Source organism: Cricetulus griseus, chromosome 5 (assembly GCF_003668045.3).
Source record: "Cricetulus griseus strain 17A/GY chromosome 5, alternate assembly CriGri-PICRH-1.0, whole genome shotgun sequence".
Taxonomy (NCBI): domain Eukaryota; kingdom Metazoa; phylum Chordata; class Mammalia; order Rodentia; family Cricetidae; genus Cricetulus; species Cricetulus griseus.
The window spans coordinates 168376544-168400536 of NC_048598.1; the positions used below are offsets into that span (position 1 = coordinate 168376544).

Here is a 23993-nt window from a genome sequence, read left to right on the forward strand (position 1 = left end):
TCTTCTTACTAGTCACCTCAGCTTTTATTTTACACATAGAGAAACATAACAGTGAACAAAGGGCACACTAATTGGCCCTAATTGAAAGAGTCTATGACCTGAACACAGTGACTACTGTGATACTTTAATGATGCCTTGAATAAAAGAAGAATTTGAAAGCAAAATTAAAACAAGGGTATGTGAGCTGATATATTTATAGCGTTTTAGATATGGCCAAGCACATCCATACTTTGACTTCATTTAAATGACATAACTTCTTTAAATGATGACCATAAGAATAAAAGCATGTTGACAATAATATAAATATTATAAGTAAAATATGTTAAGTAAAAATACTTAGACTCTTAAAGGGGAAAATAATGTGGAAAGTATATGAAAACAATAATAATGTCACTCAGCTCCTGATATATGAAAGCTAGATTTGAAGGGGTTCAATCATTTCAATGATTATGGAGAGCTTACAGCCATCACCTCTTCACATAATGAATCTTCTCCATTTTTCCAATTACCTTTTTCAGGTATATACATAGCAATTTATGTTAATTACCCTAAATTTCTTTGTGTTAATTACTTTAAAATTTCACCTCTTTGTGTATATACCAACTAGGAATTGTGTTTTTAAGTGCACCTGCTGCATACTTTGTAACAGCTAGGCATTTTTCAGAGCATTATCTACAGTGTTTCTGTGGTTGTGGTAAAATACCATGACCAAAGGTAATTTGGGAAATAAGGAGTTTATTTTATCTTGCAACTCCATCAAATCAGACTCCATCACTGGGGGAATTCATGACAGGGACTAAAAGTAGGAACCTATTAGAAGCAGGAACTGAGGCAGAGGGCAGGGAGGAATACTACTTACTGACTTGCTCCTCAGGGCTTGCTCAGCCTGCTTTCTTTTACATACCAGGACTACCTGCTCAGAAATGGCACTATCCACCATAGCCTAGGACTTTCTATATCAATCATCAGTTTCAAAACTGACCTGTATACTTGACTATGGACCAATCCAATGGGTTCCCCTCCTTTCAGATAACTCTAATTTGTGCCAATTTGGCAAAAAAAAATAATAATTAGCACATCTTCCAAGCACACAGTATGAGAGCAAAATGAGTTCACCAGTGTGAACTCTGGAACCAAACATTCGAGAAAGAAAGCACACCAATTCATTACAACCTCTTTCAGAAGATAGAAACAGAGGGCCTGCTTCCTACCTGCTTTACAAGGACAACAGCATTGTGCCACAAAAACTAGTCAATGATGTTGTAAGAGAAATATGTCAAACATGACAAGCAGGCACAATTTATCCCGTGTGTGCAATGCAACTTCACCATTTCAAACTCCACTTACCCCTGCACATTGACTATTTGAGAAAGAAAAATTTCATGATCTTAACACTAGCTATGAAAAATTCATTCTTCACATCACATACTTGCTATCAGTTGACTCTTATCAAAAGAGGGAAAGATCCTCCCTTTGTAAGGAACACCTACAGCATCCATAAAATTAAACTTGAATCATTCCCATGGAAACAAGGCAACAATATCCCAGCTCTCCACTTCTTTTCAATATTGTACTGGAAATCCTAGTTAATGTAATAAGAAAAAGGGAGACAAAGCATAAATCTTGGATAAACTAAATAAAATATTTCTCTATGACGTAGTCATCTGGGTCAAAAACACATGAAACTGTCATATGGAGTTGGATATTCTAGGCCTACTGCTTCTCTATATTAGTTTTAAAATTAGATTATTTACATAAAACAGCATGGTGGGATTTGACTGCACTGACCATATTATGTCAAATGTGGGATAACTTGGTATTTAGAAACAACCACATTTGGAACAAATAAGAGATTGTAGCATAGTTGCAGGAGACAGAGTTAATTTTAAAAAGCCAATCACCTCCTCATATACCAACAAGAAACAAGAAAATTTTAAAATGAAAACATATTATTAATAAGGGTAGCTGATACCCCAAATTAAAAAATAGAAATCTATCATGAGATGTATACAACTTATAAGAAGAACTCTATAAAATGCTGATGGCAGAAATCAAAAATCTAAATAAGGGATAGATAAAATGTGGTCATAAATTAAATGTTGAGCTCTTTCAGACACCATCTTGTTTCTGTGTCCTCTGCACAAAATGCCTGGAGAAGCCAATGAAACCGTCCCTGCTACCGAGCAGGGGTTGCCACAACCTCAGGCTGAGACAGGATCGGGAACAGAGTCTGACAGTGATGAATCAGTACCAGAGCTCGAGGAACAGGACTCCACACAGACAAGCACACAACAAGCCCACCTGGCAGCAGCCCTGAAATCGATGAAGAGCCAGTCAATAAAGCAAAAGAGAGTCAGAGTGAAAAGAAGGAAGACTATGTCCAAACTGGGTCTTCGACAGGTTACAGGGGTTACTAGAGTCACTATCTGGAAACGCAAAAATATCCTCTTTGTCATCACAAAACCAGATGTTTACAAGAGTCCACAAAACCTACATAGTTTTTGGAGAGGCCAAGATTGAAGATTTGTCTTAGCAAGCACAGTTAGCAGCTGCTGAGAAATTCGAAGTTCAAGGTGAAGCTGTTTCAAACATTCAGGAAAACACTCAGACACCCACCTTACAAGAGGAGAGTGAGGAGGAAGAGGTTGATGAAACAGGTGTGGAAGTTAAGGACGAAAATCGGTCATGTCACAAGCAAATGTATCGAGAGCAAAGGCAGCCAGGGCCCTGAAAAACAACAGTAATGATATTGCAAATGCTGTTATGGAATTAACAATGTAACTATTTGACAGCAAGAACACTTCCCTTCTCCCACCCCACCCCCTTTTTGGTGTTTCAAAAGTGGAACTACAGCTTGGTTTGAAATTTGTACTGTTTCTATCACTAATAAAGTTATGGCTTCTTGTTGGATGGAAAAAAAATTAAAAGTTAATATTATCAATAAGCAATTATTCCACATTTGATATATATTGGTCAATGCAATCAAATCCCACCATGTTGTTTTATGTAAATAAACTAATTTTAAAAGTTATATAGAAAGCAGTAGACCAAGGATATCCAATTCCATAATGATGCAGAAAAGCAAACGTGGAAAGGACTGAGTCTGTCTGAGTCATTAGTGAAGTCTTAGTAAAATACTAGAAAGAACAAAATGTTGGACAAATCATAAGCCCCAAAACTGACCTACATATATATTACAATGAAAGATATGATGCTCTTACAAGGAAAGATAGGAGAAAACTTTCAAGAAATGATTGATGTGTTTTAGATGTAACAAAAGGATGATTAATGAAAAAATAATGGATAAGGTGTTTTACAAAAATATAACAGGATTCGTGAAAGGAATAAGATTGGGAGACTACCTACACCGAAAACCCAGGTTAGTCTTGGCAACCTTTCGAGACCCTACAGGAACCCTAAAAGAGGGCAAGAGCCTCCTTCCCACTTCTTTTTTCCCATCCCTTCTGCATACCTGTGACCATGCCCAAACTGGCATGGTCAGCACTAAGGTATGTGGGATTACTCCCTACAAAGGTGAACTTCATTAAAAACAGCTTATGCTCCATAAAAGGTAATGTAAAACAGCAAGAAACCTATTCATGAACTGTTTCCAAAGGCCATATCTGTTAGTCAGACTTTACATCACTGAAAAATTCTTCCAAAAAGTTAATGAAGGCAAGCTGGATTTTGGCTCATGGATTCAAAGTTTTCAATCCATCACCACCTAACTGCATTGTTGTAAGCCTGTGGTAGTGGTGAACATATGGCAGGGAGCATGTCATAGAGAAATGCAGCTTACCACATTGTTTAGAGGGAGAAAGGCCAGGAACAAGACATTCTATTTCTCACAGTTGTCTCTGCCTTTTTATGTCTCTGCCACAAAATAGTGCCACCAGAAAGTCTTCAATGCATGAGTCTGTGGGAACATTTTATTTCCAAGTCACAATATCTAACAAATAATGCTTTTCTATAACATATAGAAAATGGTATAAATCAACAATAAGAAAACAACCAGATTAAAAATGTCATAAACAAGGGATATCCTTTAGTAGATAGAAATTGTAATGTATCCAAATAACAGTATAAAATTCAACAATAAAAAAATCAAGCCACAAAGGATATGGAAGAAACACAAATGCATACTATGACATGAAAGAAGACATGGTTTAAAATTATACATAGCATATAATTCTAAATTTAATCATTAAGGAAAATAAAAACATAGAAACATTAAAATAAACCTTATTACTGAATAGGAAGAGATCAATAGTATAATGGTTACTCTTGAATGTCAACTTAACTATGTTGAGAATGCCTAGGAGCTCATTATAGCACATCTCTGGACCTGTCTGAGAGGGCTTGTACAAAGGGAGTTAAGGAATGAGAAAAAGCCCACCATGAATGTTCAAAAAAACCATCCCATAGGTTCAGAATCAGCACAGAATATAATGCTGGGAAGGAGAAAGCCAGGGACTGCAGTAGCCATTCTCTCCCTCTTACTTCCCTCCCCTCCTCTTTCTGGTTACAATGAAGTATCTGCTCTTCTCTGTCAGGCCCTCCTCACTTGGCTGGACAGAAACTGTGAAACTCTGTTACTCTTTCATGTGTGTTGTCACAGCTATAATAAAGTAATTAACACTAATAAGCAGAACATAGAAGGTATTTAGGACAGTGAAAACATTATATCTGACACTAAAATGATACATTCATGCCATTATCTGCCAAAACCAGTAGAATACTTGAAACTAAGATTAAACTCTTCTAACAAACAATAGATCTTAGGGGAAAATAATACATGCTTGTTGATTCTTTAGTTTTAACAGAAGCACTGTTGTAGTTCTTGTTACAGTAGAAATTATGCATATGTGATGGAACACACATGAAAAAATACTTTTCAGTAGAACACACATATAGCCACACACAACCACACCTCCACATCCTAAAGAGCAACTCATTGGAAAAGAGTTTATTTCATCTTACAATTCTCAAGTCACTAAGGGAAGTCAGGGCATTAACTCACTGCAGGAACCTGGAGGCAGGAACTGAAGAAGCAGCTATGGAAGAATGCTGATTACTGTCTTGCTCCAGGTGCTTGCTCAGATTGCTTTTTTACATACACCAGGATCACCTGCTAAGGTGTGGTAGCACCCAAAGTGGTCTGGTCCTCCCACATCAATCGCCAATTAAGAAAATGACCCAGAGATTTGCCTACAGGCCATCTTATAGACACAATTCCTCAACTGAGTTTCCCTCTTCCCAGATGACTCAGCTTGAGTCAAGTTGACAAAAAAAAAAAACTAAGAAGCACAATATGTACATACAATATACATAACATATATTTTAAATATTATTGAGTTGACTTTCACATATAATTACAGACCAGTAGACCAGAATTCAAAGTCCAGAAATAATGCAAGATTCAAATGAAAAGTAGAGTTTTCCACAGACACCAAAAGATGATCAGGTCCAGTGTTGTCAACTTTCCAAATGGTATAATCCTTTAATGTAATTCCTCATGTTGTGGTGATCCCAATCATGAAATTATTCCATTATTACTATACAATTGTGATTTTTGCTACTTTTAATAGCAACTATGCAGGATATCTAATATGAAACCCAAAGGGATTGCAACCCACATGATAAGAACCACTATCTAATGGGCATAGTTCTTTACCATTGGTTCAGCGACACTCAAACACACATCAAGAGAATGTTCTTCCTTGTTTTTATATAAAAATAATTTAATGGAACAAGAGCTTAACTATAGGACTCAAAACTATAAAACTATTAGAAGAAGTCATCATTTTTATGCTAGTTCTCAGCAACCTTATACTTGTCAGGAAATTTCTTAAACTTGATATCAATAGCAAAAATGAAAAATGAAGGAAACTAGACTTCATAAAAATTAAACCACTATTTCACTTGACATGGTCTGACATACCTTAATCTCATCATTCCAGAGGCAAAGGCAGGGAATCTCTGTAATATAGGGAGCTCCGGGCCACCAAGTTACATTGAAAGAACCTATGTAAAAGAAAAAATGAGTTTTTAATTAAACTATTATTTGTATCAAAAGGTATTATCAAGAAAATCAAAAGGCAATCTCAAGCATATATCATATATATATATATATATATATATATATACATGATAAGACTTTAATATTCAGGTATAAAGAGAAACAATCTATAACAAAAAGGCAAATAATGTTATAAAAAGTAGGGAAAGATTTGAAACCCATGTTTCTCCAGGAAGGGATGCTTGCAGCTACTCACACGAGGATCCCATCATTCTCAGTCACTGGAGAATCACAAACTTCACATATTATAATGTCATGATTCTGCTAACAAAGACAAACGCATTAGCAAAGGGGAAGAAAGTTTGTAGTCTTTGTTCATTGATAGTGAGAATTTTTTAATGTATATCCACTGAACAAAAGACCAACAGTTTCTCAAAAATCCAAACAGAATTGGCATTTAGTTCAGCTTTAGATGCACAGCAAAAGAATTGAAAACGTGGACTCACATGCATTCTTTCACACTGTATTGATTTCAGGTGTGTCTTAATTAAGGTTTCTATTTTTGTGAAGAGACACCATGACCAAGCCAACTTTTATAAAGGAAAACATTTAATTGGGGCTGGCTTACAGTTTCAGAGGTTTAGTCCATTATCATCGTGGTAGGAAGCATGGTGGCAAGCTGGCAGACATGGTGCTGTCAAAGTAGCTGAGAGTTTTACATCTGAATCTGCAGGAAGCAGGAAAATAGAGATCTACTAGACCTGGCTTGGGCTTCTGAAACCATAAAGCCCAAACCCCAGTGACACACTTTCTCCAACAAAGCCACACACAGTCCAACAAGGCTAAACCTCCTAATGCCTCTCCCTAAGCATTCAAATATGAGTCTATGGGGGGCCATTCTTATTCAAACCATGACAGGTAGAAGTAATCCAGATTCCCTGGCAGATAAATGAATAAGCAACAGAGGAAAATACATAGAATGGGATATTATTCAACTTTAAGAAGGAATGAAATTTAGTTGCATGCTCTAACATGCAAAGGCCCCAGAAACATACTAAATGAACAATCCAGACACAAAGGAAGGGTGACATATTTCTTAATGTCTCCGCAAAGGAAGCATCTGGTATAGACAAATCTCTAAGAAGGAAAATATGTGGTTAAAGGACAGAGAGGGAAAAACAAGAGAAGTGAAACAGAGAGTAATAATTTGATGACTATCAAATGTTCTTGTAGGGTGATAAAATTTTAAACACAGAGAAGTAGTGGTTACACAGCATTGTGACTGTATTAAAGACTTTAAAATGATTATATTTATGTGATGTAAAGTCATCTCAATAAAATTTAAATTTTGTACTAAACATTTAAATGTTTAGTTTATTATTACTTAGTAATTATAAAGTGATGGAGAGATAGCTCCACTGTTAAAAAAGGACTTGCAGCTCTTAGAGAGGACCCAAGTTTGGTTTCCAGCACCCAAATTACATCTCTCTTCAGGTCTCCCTAGGCAACAGGCATGAATATGGTACTTGTCCATATATGCAGGCAGCACATACACAGAAATAAAAATAAATAATTTTTTAAAATTATTTTAATAACAAAAACTCCCAAAACTCTTTGATTATAAAATAATGGCTTTCTGTGCCATCTTTTTTTAAATTTAAATTTGTCTCCCACCTTTGATATTAATCTCCACACCTAGACAGGATGCTATGGAAAAGTATCATTTTCTTTTGACATGCTTCCCTCAGTTAGATATATCTAGAAATATCTGATGTGGTTTGGGTCTAAGTCACAATCACATAGCACTTCACATGTTTCAGTGTCCTGTCCTAGAAATGTAAGATAGATTCACTGGAGACTAGTTAAATCTGTATTCTTTAGTCTCATACATTACTGTGAGTGTTTGAGTTATGTGCATGCTGTTGTGAAATCATAATCTTGCCACAGTACTTCTGAGCAACAAGGATGGTCAGGCGGAGATCGTGTGAGTGTGTAGTATTATGACTATCAACCTAAAGAGTGTCTCACAAACCCTGAGTTCTGGGAAGCTAACTTGTGCCTGCTCTGAATTATAAACAGAATGGAGGCTACTTTTACTGTTTATTGATTGAGCCCATAACTTGATTTTTCAGCTAGGCCAGCTATAGAACCAGCAAAGACAAAGCTTTGGTATGTCTGTAAGGGAGTTCCAAGATTAGTAGAGATTCCAAGAAGCACCTGCATGTTCCTGGCATCTGATTATACGCTGAGCAGCAATGTACACCATTTTCTTTTTGCTTCCTAACTATGGATGCAAGCCAGATGAAACATGCTTCTGCCATCATGCACCCTCAAATTGTGAGCCAAAAATAAACTTTTCCTTCCTTTTCTATAAGGTGTTTTCATCATATATTTTGTCACAACAACAAAAATAGCAAATACTAGAATGTGCTTGTTTAGAATATTCAGGGTCCTAGGTTCAGACGATGGCATCTCTTAAGCAAAGCAAGAGCCTTTCTGCTGGCAGAGTAGCCAAGGTCTAAGGCTGTAGGACTCAGAAGATGAGGCAGGAGGACAGAAAACGTAAGGCCAGTCTAGGAGACATAGGAAACCACTATCTCAAAAGCAGATAAATAAATAAATAAATAAATAAATAAATAAATAAATAAATAAACTTATACATTGAATGATTAAGAGAATATTACCTTTGCCCTTTGCTTAGCTCAGAATTACAAATATTATTTGACTACCAATGAGTGGAGAAGTTTAATTGTCAACAAGATGCTTCTAAAGCAACCCAAGGGCCTGGAAAGATGGCTCAGTGGTTAAGAACACTTGCTACTCATCCAGAGGACCTATGTTTTATTCATGCCCCCAGATGGCAGCTCACAATCATCTTAACTCCAGTTCCAGGGGATCCAATGCCTTCTTCTGGTCTCCTTGGGTCACAAACAAACACATGGTACACAGAATACATTCAGGCAAACAGCCATACACAAAATTAAAAGCAAATAAATGATAATAACAAATGACAAATAATAATAACAAATAAACAAATCTAAATATTAAAGCAGTTCAAAGGAAGAATCATAATCTCAAAATACAGAATTCAGATTTTTCAACACATTGTACATGATCATAATTAATATATATGTAGATGTGCATTGTCATAATTAATATATATGTGTAAAATATAAACAATTAGGCCAGGCATTGGTGGCACACACCTTTAATCCCAGCACTCGGGAGGCAGGGGCAGGCGGATCTCTGTGAGTTCGAGGCCAGCCTGGTCTCCAGAGTGAGTGCCAGGATAGGCTCCAAAGCTACACAGAGAAAACCTGTCTCGAAAAACCAATTATATATGTAATTAAAATCATGGGTATATCATGACTCCTGTCTTTGGAGAAAAAAAAAACATACACAATGGCATGAAAGCTCAATGCTGTTTCACATGCCTAAGCCATGCAACCCCCGCCCCCCGCTGTGATTGTACTCATCTGTTTTTCTTCTGTTGCAGGGCACTGAATAAAACATGTTTACTATCCTTAATTATCACAAGCAATAGTTCCATTGAGTCCTGCAGAGATTAAAATCTTAATAATTATCCAACCATTCACCAGGACTTTGACTATTCCCTTGCATAATAATGCAGGGTAGAATAATGTCCATATTTAAAGCAATACTCCCCCCTGTGGTGTTGAATAAGAAATGCATAGAAATTCTTTGGAATAAATGACTGCAACAAATCCACTGATTCTGAAATAAATTGTTTTTCTCTCTGAAGAGAAAAGCTAGAAAAATGTATTTTAAATAATGATGACTGAAAAGCAAATACCAATTAAATTCATACAAAACAAAACTTCAAGAATGAGATTCCAGGTGCAATGACTGATTTTGGTACTCATATTTTGATACAAAGTACATTTTAACTTTAATGTAGAGGGGCTGGGTTAGTTTTCTCTAAAGTAAAAGCAAGTCAGACTCTTGCTTAAATTTAGAAAAGTCCAAATAAAAGGTAAAATATATACTTATATGTATTTCATATGATTTTCTATGCTATCAAGTGAAACACCTTAGAAACAAAATTATTTTATAGTGAAAATAACTCCAGTGTTTTAAATTCAAAATGTGATTTCAATATTTTTAAATTTGAGTAGTGAATATATTGTATTTTGAGTTTTAAGAGGTATTGATTTCATTTTCCTATGGTAAAATGCCCAGACAGAAGCAGCTTAGGAAGATTTATTTTGGCTCCCTGATCCAAGGCACAGTTGCTCATAGTGAGGAATCATGTCCCCGGAGTCCAAAGTGACTGATACTGCTGCAGACATAGTCACAAATGTTCAGGCTGCTTTCTAGTCATTCTCCAAATGGTGCCACCCACCATAGACAGGTCTTTAATCCCTCAAAGCATGGCCAAAGGTTAACCTAACTTCTATATCCCTCATAGGTCTCCTGGGAAGCTTGTCTTCTAGGTGATCCTAGAAGGTGATCTGTTAAGGTGGTTCACTGATATTAGCCATCAGGGTTGTAATTTTTAATTAAGTCTAATTACATAACTTCCCTGTCTTTCCTCCAAACCCTCTCAAACCTCTCACTCATTCTCAAATTGATGTCCTCTTTTCCTTTATTATTCTTATATAATTAAATTTATGCATGCATAACTATATAAATTCAACCTACTGAGTCTCTTTGGTGTTTAGTGATTTCAGGGCTGACAACTTTGTTTAGGATCAGTTAAGGGGGCTCATCCCTGAGAGAGGATAATTCTCCCTCTTAGCAGTTATTAGTTGCCTGTGGTTCTTTGTCTAGGGGTGGCACTCACAATATTTCCTCTTCTGCAACAGTGTGTCTATTAGTATATTCAATGTTCAGGTCTTGTTTAGATGTCTGTGTTGTAGAACTATTATAGGTGTAGTTTCCCTGTCGAGACACATGCTCACAGTAGACTTCTGTGTCTCTGGCTCTTATACTCTATGTGTTCCCTCTTCCATTATGTTCCCTGAGCCTTAGATGCAGGAATTGTTCTGTAGATGTATCCATTGGGGTTGGGCTCCCCATAAACAGTTAATCTCTGCATTTTGACCAGTATGGTTTTCTGTAGTGGTCTACATCTATTGAAAAGCACTCATTGATAAGGGGTGAGAGCTACAGCCATCTGTGGGTATAAGGATAAGTATTCAGAATGCAGTTAGGAAATATTCTGGACTAGTTCAGTGGCAGAAGTATGTTGTCCTCTAAGATCCATGGCTTCACTAGTCCCAGTAGTTAGCTAGATTTCTATTACCTGGCATGATTTTCCTCCATTTGAGCAGGTCTTATATTCAACTAGACACTTGTTGGCTCCTTCCTAGATATAACTACCACTGTTGTACTTTTAGGGAACATGTTGCCAGATTAGTCTTTATTTTTAGCATGTCAATATTTTATTTTTACTCTACAAGGAAACTTTTAATGTATTGTATTACTCATTTTCTACCACTGTAACAAAAAAAACTAATAAAAAGACAAGATTTATTTTGCTTAGTTTTGAGGATCATAGCCAAGGTATGACCAGGAAATCTGTTGCCTTTGACCTGGGATGAAGAGTACCTAGCAAAGAAAAATCATTCATCTTATATAAAAGAAAAAGAAAATGAGTGGAACAAAGTAGTGAGGGAAGCCAAGGCAGAAAGACTGAAGGAAGAAAATGGACACTATGCTCCAAGCTATGCTCCTAGTGCCTAGAACAACCCACTAACCCCACAAGTTAAGATAAAGAGTGAAATTACCAATTCGGAGTCAGGTAGAAATACAAGGGTATTTAATAGGGAAAAGCCTTACTTACAGAGCAACCTAGCCAGCCAGCGTGGCAGCAGTCTGTACAGCAAGCCAAAAGGTGAAACTGAACTGAAAACCCAGCCACCTGAACCTATCTCTCAACATCACCCTGACCAGTCCCTCATAGGTGTGGTCAGGCACATCTTTAGCCAGCCCCTAAGTAGGCGTGACTACAACTTCACCTACAACCCTGCCATGTCCCAAGACTGAGACTGTAACACATAAACTCCTGGAAGATCATTCTGGATCAAAACTATGTAAGTATGTAGATACACATTGCATAAAAAAGGGAGGAGAAGGGAGGAGGGAGTTCTTAGATTCTAACACAAAGAATATGTTTTAAAAAAAAAGACTCCTGCAAGCAGTCTTTGGGGTGCAGATATGACATTCTCATCATTTGTCAGGGCATTGTCACTTGTTATTGACTCACTGTTGTAAGCACTGACTGATTCTTTTTCTTACACTTGCTAAAACTTGTTACAAGACAAGTCATATTCTCCCTACTATAAGACTATGAAGTGGGATCAGAATTAATCTGTCCAAAAACTGGAGCTTAATTCTATCATCTTCACACATCTGCATTGCTTTGTATAGTTTTTTCTGTTTTCATAGTGGGGGCAAATGGCTCCCCCATATGCTACATATATGTAGCAAAGCAAACTTTAAAGTGTGATGGTTAATATTGCCCACACAATAACCTAGGAGGTACTCCTCTGGGCATGCCTATGAGGTGCTGTCCAGATGAACTTAGATGGTGTGGACCCATCTTACTTGTGTGGGGAACGAGTTTGGGCAGGCCATCCTGGAATGTGTCAGATGAGAGAATTGAGCTGAACACCTCTATGCATGACTTCACTGCTCTCTTTTTTTCCTTGAGTATGCAATGTGACCAGCTGCTCAAGGCCCTGCTGTCCTGGTTTTCTCACTATGATATATGACACTCTGAACTGTGAGCTAAAATAAGCCCTGTCTCTCTAAATTGCTTCTTGTCAGGTCATTTTTATCAGAACAAAAGTAAAAGAAGTAAAGACACCTTTGCCTTTGTGTAAACAGTATTAAATTTGTGTAAAGTAAGTAACCATATTTTGTTTTGCTGGCATATTATTTGTGGTTTACTAAAGGTTGCCTGAGGATGTAGAAAGCAAAGTTAGCCTCAAGCTATAGAGGCCAGGCTGTGGTGATACATACCTTTAATCCCAGTAGCCAGAAGCTAGGAGGTGGTGGTACACACCTTTAATCCTAGGACTTGGGATTAAGAAGTAGACTGATCTCTGTGAGCCCAAAGCCTACACAAGATTGATCCAGAATAATCAGATCTACACAAGATTGATCCAGTCCTAAAGAGAAACAGCTCACACAAAGATTATCTCAGCACCTGGGATCACACACTTTTAATTCCAGCTTTAGGGAGGTATATGAGACAGGAGCAAGTCATTCATTCTCCAGCCACATTGAGGACAGGAAGACTTTGAAGTCTCAGGAATCTCCAGCCATGCTGAGGAGATGTTATAGTCTGAGGTTTGATGGCACCAGCATCTCCTTTCAGTCTGAAGTAGAGTAAGATCTAGTGACCAGCTGCTTTTATCTTCTGATCTTTAGCTTGAAGTTTGAAACCCAATAACTTTCTCTGGGTCATTTTTTTGTGTTACATTTTGTTACTTTTAAAGAAAGTTTACAAAGCTCAGAGTGTGTAAATATATGTACAAATGTATGACTAGGGGGATGGAGAGATGGCTCAACCATCTTCTGGAGAAACCAAGTTTGGTTCTGAGTACCCTACATTGCATGACTCATAGCTACCTGTAACTCTGTCTCCAGGGTATCAGGTACATTCACCATGCCTCAAGTTCACATAGCCACACAGAGGTACAAATATAAACATAGTTTAAAATAATAACTCATGAAGAAATAAATATATGAGTGTGACATTATGAGCCTAATGATTCAAGAGATGGAAGTTGGATCTTAACTCTGAATAAATTGATCTTTTAAAAAACATTAGGACTAGGCCTCTGTGATGACTCAGTGGTGAAGTTGTCTGCCAATAAGCCTGATGACTTGAGTTTGGTATTTTATAAACACTTTAACCTGTAATCCCTTAGCTCTGTGCAAGTGATTTATATATACTTATATATACTTACATACACTTACTACTCACGTGTATCATTATATATTAAGAATCTACTTTGTTCAAACACAAAAAATTATTTAAGGAATTCCACTGATTTTTAGCCTTAATGTAAAACATAAATTTGGGTAGTCTATGTAAGAATTGACTGTTTTGTGTGTATATTTATTCATCCATGCATTTAAAGTTAACATATTCCCTAAAAATATTTTATTGTTTTATCATTTTTGCTGTTGTAGTTTACAGTGAAGCAATAACTCTTGGCATCAACAGAATTGTTTTTTTTAAAAAAACTTTTCACTTAAGACAGCCAAACCCATTAAAGAGATGGTACAAATTTTTAAAAAGAAAATAGATTTAGTAAAAACTCGCATTACAAACTCTACAGAAAATGCTACTTTTATTATTTTATTTTTAAAAAAAAACATATTTTGATCATATTCTTTCATCTCCCCCTACTCCTACAAGTTCCTTTCCTACATTTAACCACTTAACTTCATTGTTATGATAAATCTTTCCAAAAAGCTGCCTGAGCCCCACAGCCGCCTGAGTTCTGGCCGCCACGTGGATGGACAAAATAATACAGAGACTTATATTAGGTACAAATGTTGCTTGGCCAATGACTAGGATTTCTCATCTGCTAGCTCAGTCTTAATTATCATAAATCTTCATATTTTATGGCTTATAGTGTATGCCTTTTGCGGGCACCCTCTCTTGACAGTGGCTCACATAGCACCGCTGGAGCAGCAAAGGAGAAAAGGGGACAGGGTTTCCTGTGTAGCTTTGGAGCCTATCCTGGCACTTGCTCTGGAGATCAGGCTGACCTTGAACTCACAGAGATCCGCCTGCCCCTGCCTCCTGAGTGCTGGGATTAAAGGCGTGCGCCACCAACGCCCGGCTATTTCTCCTTTCTTAAATATGTAACTCCTTGCTATGTCACCTCCTGCCTGCAACACCATTTCTCTACAACATTTCCCAGAATCCTCTGACTCCTAGTCCTGCCTAACTTGCTGCCTCATTGGCCAAACAGAACTTTATTAAACAATCAATAAGATAAACATACACAGAAGTACTTCCCCCATCACTTCATGTTCTCTCTCTCTCTTTAAAAAAAAGGAAATCAATGCACCAAAGACAAACAACAACAAAAACAAACAAAAATGAAGTTTATTTTGTGCTGACAGCTACTTCTGAGCATGAGTTTTGCCCTGGAGAGTGATTAACACACCCAGTGTTACTCAGATCAAGGTAACTGGTTTTCCTTTTCCCAGCATCTGTCACTTACAAATAGCTTGTTGGCATGGCTGGGGCATTGTGCCCACTTCTTTGTTTTTTCATGTTAGGGATTTGTCTAGCTATAACTTGTGCAGGCTTCATGTGTGTTGTTCAAATATACATGCACCCTGTCGTTTCTGGGAAATGCTGTTTTCTTGGAGTCATCCACCACCTCTGCTCTTAGCACCTTTATTCCTCCTCTTTTGCATAGATCCCTGAGCCTTGGGAAGAAAGCTTTAAGGAATACATCCCATCTAGCTCTGAGTGCTCCAAGGTCTCTCTTTCTTTGCACATTGTCCAGTTGGGGTATCTATGGGAAAACACTATTTTGAAAGTATAACTATGCAAAAATGAAAGATAAAGTTTATTTATCTAAAGTGTACAACTGAAACCAGAGAAGGTGGAAATAACAAATTTTGAACATTTGGAGAAGTAGGCAGAATGCCTAACAGGAAATTCTAGTTAAGGCTCCAATCAGAATGTTGTCAGGAATGTGGACAGGAAGGAGGATGCTGATGGGGATGGAAATGGAACTGGAAACTCTATTGGGAATTGGACTAGAGCGCTTTAGTGTTACACTATAGCATTATCTTTTTTCAGTGCCCTAAGACTTTACATGTAGCTATGTTTAAAATGACCTGAGAAAAGATCAAACAAATAATATGCTAAGGTGGCTAGGAGCAAGCTCATGAATTCTCAACCCTGTAGCACGAATTAATAAAAACCCAAAGACAGGTATTGGGGTTCAAGATGAAGATCAGAGAGGCAAAGCAGCTAGTCACTAGCTCTTATGTCTACCTGAGGCTGAAGTTCTGCCTTGTCCTCAGCATGCCTTATAATAAATCTCTGAGATTAATTCCTGAACGCCCCACTCCTATCTTATATACATCTCTGGAGTTGGGATTAAAGATGTGGGATCCCAAGTGCTGAGATCTCCTTTGTATGAGTTGTATCTCTTTTAGACCGATTCACTTGCATGTAAACCTGGGTGACCTTGAACTCACAGATTCATCTTCCTTTGTTTCCTAAATCCTATGATTAAAGGTATGTGCCACAACTGTCCAGGTTCTATAGCTAACTAGTGTGGCTCATAGAATTAAAGGTGTGTATCACCATTGTCTGGCTCTGTGGCTATGGATACCTTTGCATTTTGATCTCCAGTGACTTTATTAAACCATAAATAATATATCACCACACAACCCCAGGCTAAGAACTTTAGTCAACTAAGATATGCTAAGACGAGGAGAAATAATATTTCCCAGAGAAGAGCACACCAATTATCTATGCAGTACCAATGGTCAACTCTGAAATTTTATACTGACAAGTAATATTATACAAACTGATCAAATAATATTTAGAAATTAAACAACTAAAGTAAAGGGGCCATGAATTTGGAAAAGCGCTAGGATGGGGCATGGGAGTGGTATATGAGAGAGGATGCTGATTTGGGGCGTCATGAGTGGTGCATGAAAAGGTGCTACGGTGGAGAAAGAGGTTTGGAGGGATAAAATAATTATGTAAAGGTGGTTGAATAGTTAACCTGATGGAGAGAATTTCAGACTGCGCATCAGATAATGGCATGGACAGTGCTGAATTCTTTAAGCAACATTAACAGTGAGAAACAGGAACAAAAAGCACAGAAGATTTGGACAATTTCCCCTTTTTAATAATTTCTTTACATTTTTAAAAAACTTTTATGTACAAGGTGCTCTCTCTGCATATACACCTGCATGCCAGAAGAGGGTATCAGATCCCCTTATAGATGATTGTGAGCCATCATGTAGGTGCTGAGAGTTGAACTCAGGACCTCTGGAAGAGCTGCCAATGCTCTTAACTGCTGAGCCATCTCTCCAGTGAAACAAAGGGAGACAAAGTTTAAAGTTACATTTAAGAAGTTGAAATTGTTAAAGACATCAGTTGAGACACTAAAAAAATACAAGTACTTTTAATGAGGAAGATAAGAAACAGTTGAGGGATTATAGGGAATCAGTAGATCATATCACTCCTAGAGATAAAAGTAAAGGAGCTCTTGCTGGTGCCAGGATCACAAAGGAAATGCCTTCTTTGTAATCTACCCCCCTATGTTCGTTAGCCCAGACACTAAGAGAATATACAGCCAAGGTCCAAGACAGCCCCAATATAGCTTAGGCTGACAATAAACCATGACATCATCCAAATGATGCTGGTTTTGTAAATAGTGAAATGTCTTGGATTTTAAATGTTCTCCAGAGTCCAATGTTGCATGCTTGGTCCCCTGCTGATGGCATTATTGGGAAGTGATGGAAATGAGTGAATAGGGCTTATTTGCAGGAACTATACTTTTGGGGGGGTCATGACGGGAAACCTGGCCCTGTTCTCTTTTTCCTCCCAGACAAAATGAAGTAAATATCACTCTTTGTCATTGTATTCTTCCCTGCCACAAGCTCAAATTCTTAAAGCCAGGCAACTATGGACTGAGCCTCTAAAACTATGAGTTAAAATTAATTGTTCTTAAAACAGAAGCCTAGTGCCAGATTTCTCTTTAAACCTATAATGGCTCCCTCTATTATGGTATCTCTTATTTTGCTCTCCTCTATTCCTCCCCCTACACAACCTTCCTGCTCCCTTATGTCCTTCTCATCCCTCCTCTTCTCCCCTTCTCTTTCTCCTGACTCCCTCTCCCAATTAGCTCAAGAGATCTTGTCCCTTACCCCTTTTCCAGTGGACCATGTATGTCTCTCTTAGGGTCCTCTTTGTTTCCTGGCTTCTCTGGAGGTATTATTGTAGGGTGGTAATTCTTTGCTCTATGTCTAATATCCATATATGAGTGAGTACATACCATGTTTGTCTTTTTGTGACTGGGTTACCACACTCAGAATGGCTTCTTCTAGTTCCATTCATTTGCCTTCAAACTTCAAGATTCCATTGGCTTTTTTCTTCTGAATAATACTCCATTGTGTAAATGTACCACATTTTTTTCTTTTTTATATAATTTTTTATTAGGGCAAATTAGAAACAAGCCTGTTTCACATATCAATCCCAGCTCCCTCTCCCTTCCTTCCTCCCCCAGCCCCTACCACCCCACCCCCTCTTCTTCACAGGAAGGGTAAAGCCCTCCATGGGGGATCCTCAAAGTCTGTCATATCATCTGGAGCAGGGCCTTGTCCCTCTCCTATGTGTCTAGGCTGAGAAAGCATCCCTCCATGTGGGATGGACTCCCAAAGTCCATTTTTACACCAGGAATAAATACTGATCTACTATCAGAGGTCCCATAGAGTGCCAATGCCTCCTCACTGACATCCACATTCAGGGGTGTAGATCAGTCCCATGCTGGCCTCCCAACCATCAGTCTGGGGTCCATGCACTCCCCCTTGTTCAGGTCAGCTGTATCTGTGGGTTTCACCAGCCTGGTCTTGACCTCTTTGTTCATCACTCCTCCCACTCTGCAACTGGGTTCCAGAGTTCAGTTTAGTGTTTAGCTGTGGGTGTCTGCCTCTGCTTCAATCAGCCACTGGATGAGGGTTCTAGGATGGCATATAAGGCAGTCATCAGTCTCATTATAGGGGAAGTGCATTTATGATAGACTCTCCACTAGTTCTTAGATTGCCAGTTGGTGTCATCTTTGTAGATCTCTGGAAATCTCCCTAGTGCCAGATCTCTCCTTAAACCTATAATGGCTCCCTCTGTTATGGTATCTCTCATCCTGTTCTCCTCTGTCCTTCCCTGGGCTCAACCTTCCTGCTCCCCCATTTCCCCATCTTCCCTCCTCTTCTCCCCTTCTCTTTCTCCCAGCTCCCTCTCCCCTACCATGCTCCCAATTAGGAAATGCAACTCTAAACAACTCTGAGATACCATCTTATACCAGCCAGAATGGCTAAAATCAAAAGTACCAATGACAGACTATGCTGGAGAGGATCTGGAGAATGAGGGACACTCCTCCATTGCTGGTGGGAGTGCAAACTTTTACACCCCCTTTTGAAATCAGTATGGTGGTTTCTCAGGAAAATGGGAATCAATATAACTCGAGATCCAACAATTCCTCTCTTGGGCATATACCCAAAGAATGCAAATTCATACAAGGACATATGTTCAACTATGTTCATAGCAGCATCATTTTTAATAGCCAGAAACTGGAAGCATCCTAGATTCCCCTCAACTGAAGAATGGATAGAGAAAATGTGGTACATTTACACAATGGAGTACTACTCAGTGGAAAAAAGCATCAGAATCTTGAAATTCGCAGGCAAATGGATGGAACTATAAGAAACCATCCTGAGTGAAGTAACCCAGTCACAAAAAAGACAAACATGGTATGTACTCACTTAGGATAAAAGAAGTAACATACATGTGTGCGTGGCAAACTAAGGGCATGTATTTTTAAATGATCTCTAATTGTTAGGGCTTGGAGAATGTATTTCTTTTAATTTTATGTTTTCCTTTATTGCTTTTCTTATTTAGACACATCCAGCTTCTGTATGTCTTTCTTAGGTTCATTACTAAAATTTGCATTTTACTTTTTAATGTATAACAATTAAATGGCATAGTAACAATATTTTACTCTATGCACCTATGCAAGACAGATATATAAACAAAAATAGTTTTAAATATTTCTTCCTGAGAGGCTTCACTATCCTTGGGGAGTGGGTGAGGGGTCAGTGGGGTGTATAAGAGGATGGGAGGGTTAGGGAGTGGGGGATTGATATGTAAAATAATATTGTTTCTAAAATAAAAAAATTAAAAAGTATTTCTTTTTGAGAGCTAAAAAAAAAAAAAGAATCGAAGCAATAGTGGAGAGGCTACCTTAAATGCCCTTCCCCTATACTGAGATTGAAGATGACCTTAAATGCCATCCTAGAGCCTTCATCCAGCAGTTGATGGAAGCAGAAGCAGAGATTCACAACTGAGCACTGAGCCACACTTCTGAAATCCAGTTATAGAGATGGAGGAGTGATGAACAAAGGGGTCAAGACCATGCTGGGGAAACCCACGGAAGCAGCTGATCTGAGCAGGTGCGAGCCCACAGACCCCAGACTAACAGCTGGGAAACCAGCATAGAACCAAACCAGGGATCCTGAACATGGGTGTCAGTTGTGGTGCTTGGGCATTCTATGGTGCCTCTGACAATAAAACTAGTATTTATTCCTAGTACACGAATGGGCTTTAGGAATCAATTACCTATGGAGGGATGCTCTCTCAGCCTAGACACATGGGGGAGGCCTAAGATGTGCCCAAAATGATGTAACAGACTTTGATGATCCCCATGGAAGGCCTCACCCTCCCTGAGGAATGGATGGGAGATGGGACAAGGGGTTGGTGAAGGGAATGGGAGGAAGGAGGGAGAGGGAACTTGGATTGATATGTAAAATAGGATTGTTTTTAATTTAAATAAATATTAATTTAAAAATAATTAAAGCCCAGAGTCAGATATAAGGCTAAATGCTGAAATATTGGAGATGTAAAGGTGCAAACTATCACCACATGTTTCCTTCTTAACTTCCCAACTGAAAAGATACTAAGTGCCTCTCTCCACCCTCCTTATCACTTCCCCTTTCTGCCCTGCCATATCACTTCCTATCTGTCCATAAAGACCTTCACACTTATATGGTTAACTAGTGGCTAGCTCTGCCCTCTGAACTTCAGACAGGCTTTATTTGTCAGAGTATAAACAATATAGCACTTCAGTCATCATAGAACCCTCATCCAGTAACTGATAGAAGCAGATGCAGAGATCCACAGCCAAGCACTGGGCAGAGCTCCTGGATTCCAATCGAAGAGGGGGAGGAGAAATTATATGAGCAAGAGGGGTAAAGATAATGATGGGGAAATCCACAGCTATAGTAACCAGAGCTAGTAGGAGCTCATGGAGTCTGGTCTTGCAGCTTAGGAGCCTGACTGAGACCGAACTAGCCCTTCTGACTGTGGATGGAAGTTGTGTGACATGTTCTGTTTGTGGGGACCCTGGCAGTGGGACCAGGATCTACACCTGGTGCATGAGATGGCTTTTCTAGCTCATTCTCTATGGTGAGATTCCTTGCTCAGCCTTGATGCAGCAGGGAGGGATTTGGTCCTGCCTCAACTTGATATGTGATTTTGTTGACTTCCCATGAGAGACCCTACCCTTCCTGAGGACTGGATAGGGAGTAGATGGTGGCAGGTGGGGTGGGGGAGTGATAGGAGGGAAGGGAGGGGAAATATGGTTGATATGTAAAATGAATAAATTTTTTAAAGAAAAATAAATCTACAAAAATAAAATATCATACTTAATTTTTTATCACAGCAAAAGAAAGATGAGCAACACAGGCATGTAGAATGCAAGAGTTATGGTGTCATGAAAGTTTCCACTAAAATTTCAAAGAAAGTCTTTGGAGGATAAGCAGTGAGTGGCCTTGAAGTCAGGCATGAAATAGTAGTAAAGTAATCTGTACAAATTAACAAAAGCAGGTTACCAAGTTATTGGAAATGGAGAATAGTTAAAACGGGAACTACGGGCAGGAAGCATATTTGGCTCAAGACTGATGCTGTGTGGAGTGCATCCAATAAGGGAGAGTGTTATCCCACATCCCACTACCATGTGACCCAGATGCCAAGGATAGAACAGCAGGATTTAGTGTTCACTGCAGTGTCTCCTTTTCCCTTATTCTTCGTGATTCCAATGGGAAAATTTACCTTTGCCATTGTATTTGTGAAGCATGAAATTTGTGTTTCTTTAATTTCAAAAAATGGGTGCATAGCAAACAACTGATTTTGAGACCTTGAGCAGTATTTGGGTTTGGCCTCTTAAAATGTACTGCCATTGTTAAGTCTAGAAGAAGTGTATTACTGGGGATGGGCTCTGAGGTTTCAAAACATCACAACAGCCCCAGATGCTTGCTTGGGTACCACCACCTCCACCATGGATCAATGGTAGCTTTCTGCTACCATTCTAGCACCTTGTGTGCTGCCATGCTCCCTATGGATATGATAATGAAGTAAGCCTCTGAAGCAGTAAGACAGCCCCAATTAAATTTTTTCTTCTGTAAGAGGTCCCTAGGGTCAGGTGGTGGTGGTGCATGCCTTTAATCTCAGCACTTGGGAGGCAGAAGCATGTGGATCTCTGTGAGTTTGAGACTAGTCTGATCTACAAAGAGCTAGTTCCAGGACAGCCTCCAAAGCCACAGAGAAACCCTGTCTTGAAAAAACAAAACAACAACAAAAACAAACTAACAAAACAAAAAAAAAAAAAACAAAAAAAGAGGTCCCTAGGTCATGGTGTCTCTTCATAGTGATAGAATAATGACCAAGATACATAGGCAGAAGCCTTTGAGGACCAAGGATGGAATATTAGATGTTGGGTCTTAGACGTCTCCAAAGTTCATATGTTAAAGACTTGACTGCCAAAAATGTAGTGCTGTTGGGGGAGTGACACAAGCCTTGAGTCAAGGTTATTTACAAGTTAGGTCATTTGGCAGGGGTACCCTCAAAGGTGATGCTATGACCCTAGCCCCACTCTGTTCCTCCTTACATTCTGACTACTACTTAACAGATTTCCTCTAGTGGGCATGCCTAACTTGCCACAAGCTCAAAAGCAACATCTCCTGATGAAGTCAGAAATAAAAACTGTAAGCTAAAGTAAATCTCACCTTCTTTAATTTTTTATTCATTTTGTCACAGAAACTGTGTTATCATAACAGGAATCATTGTTTTTAGTATTAAAATACACACACATAAAGATGTAATGAGAAGTTAAAGGGAAGAAGGATGGGCAGAAGTTTGTTTATTTTTTTAAATGTGCAAGGAAGGATATGGGAAAGCAAGAAGCAAGAATGGCCAGCTATGGTGCACTTCTCTAAACCCAATGCTCTAGAATCCAAGGTAGAGGAATCATGACTAGCTAAGGCCATTTATAATATGATCATTTCTCAAAATTTGAAGAGAGAAAGTACAATGAGAAAGGTATTAGTATTCTGTGAATTTGGTTTGGATTGGTATTTGGATTGGCAATTGGAATGTCTAACTTTCTATACAGACAAATGTGGAATGAAAGAAATGAGAGAATGCATTTGCCAAGTGGAACCAAGAAATTAAATTCCCTTATTGATGCTATCTTGTCTGTATTCATTAGTGCCTTTGGGTCCTAGCACATATTTTCATTCCATGACTAGAGTAAATTCACAGAAAACCTTTTAGGACTTGTCTCCTAGTTTCTTTCAGAAAAAATAATTTAATTTTATTCACTTTTAGAAAGGATTGGAATGCACTTGCCTTCAAAAATCATTTGTTATGGATGATAAGTTCAATCCAATTAAGTTATCAGTGTGTCTTCACCTGCTATTCCACCTAAATTTTTCCAATTTCAAATGATGATAATTTGTTTTACTTATGTCTTAATTTTTACATGTTTAAGTAGTGATTGCCTTTTCATCCACGTAATAGTAATTAACCACTATTATTGAGTCATTAAATTATTTTTATCTTGCTTAAAATTCTCTGATCCTTAAGTATTTCTCTTCATCTCAAAATAACATACAACTTTCCAGCTGAATCTGAATCTTTGATATATGTATGACATGATATATTTACCACAACAGTAGGGCATTCTCTGTGACTTATAAAAGTTTTTTAAATACTTTTCGTGTGTGTGTGTGTGTGTGTGTGTGTGTGTGTGTGTGTGTGTGTGTGTGTTTGTTTGTCTGTGTGTGTCTGTGTGTGTGTGTGTGTGTGTGTGTGTGTGTCTGTCTGTGTCTGTGCCTGTGTAAATGCTGTGATAACCTATGTGGCAAGAATGGAAGCCAAAGTTAGAAACAGAAATGTCTT

At 38.3% G+C, this 23993-nt stretch overlaps 1 pseudogene; it reads left to right on the forward strand.

The window, feature by feature from the left end:
- Nucleotides 1-2134: 2134 nt before the first annotated feature.
- On the forward strand, nucleotides 2135-2910 carry LOC100771258 (annotated as a pseudogene).
- Nucleotides 2911-23993: the final 21083 nt, after the last annotated feature.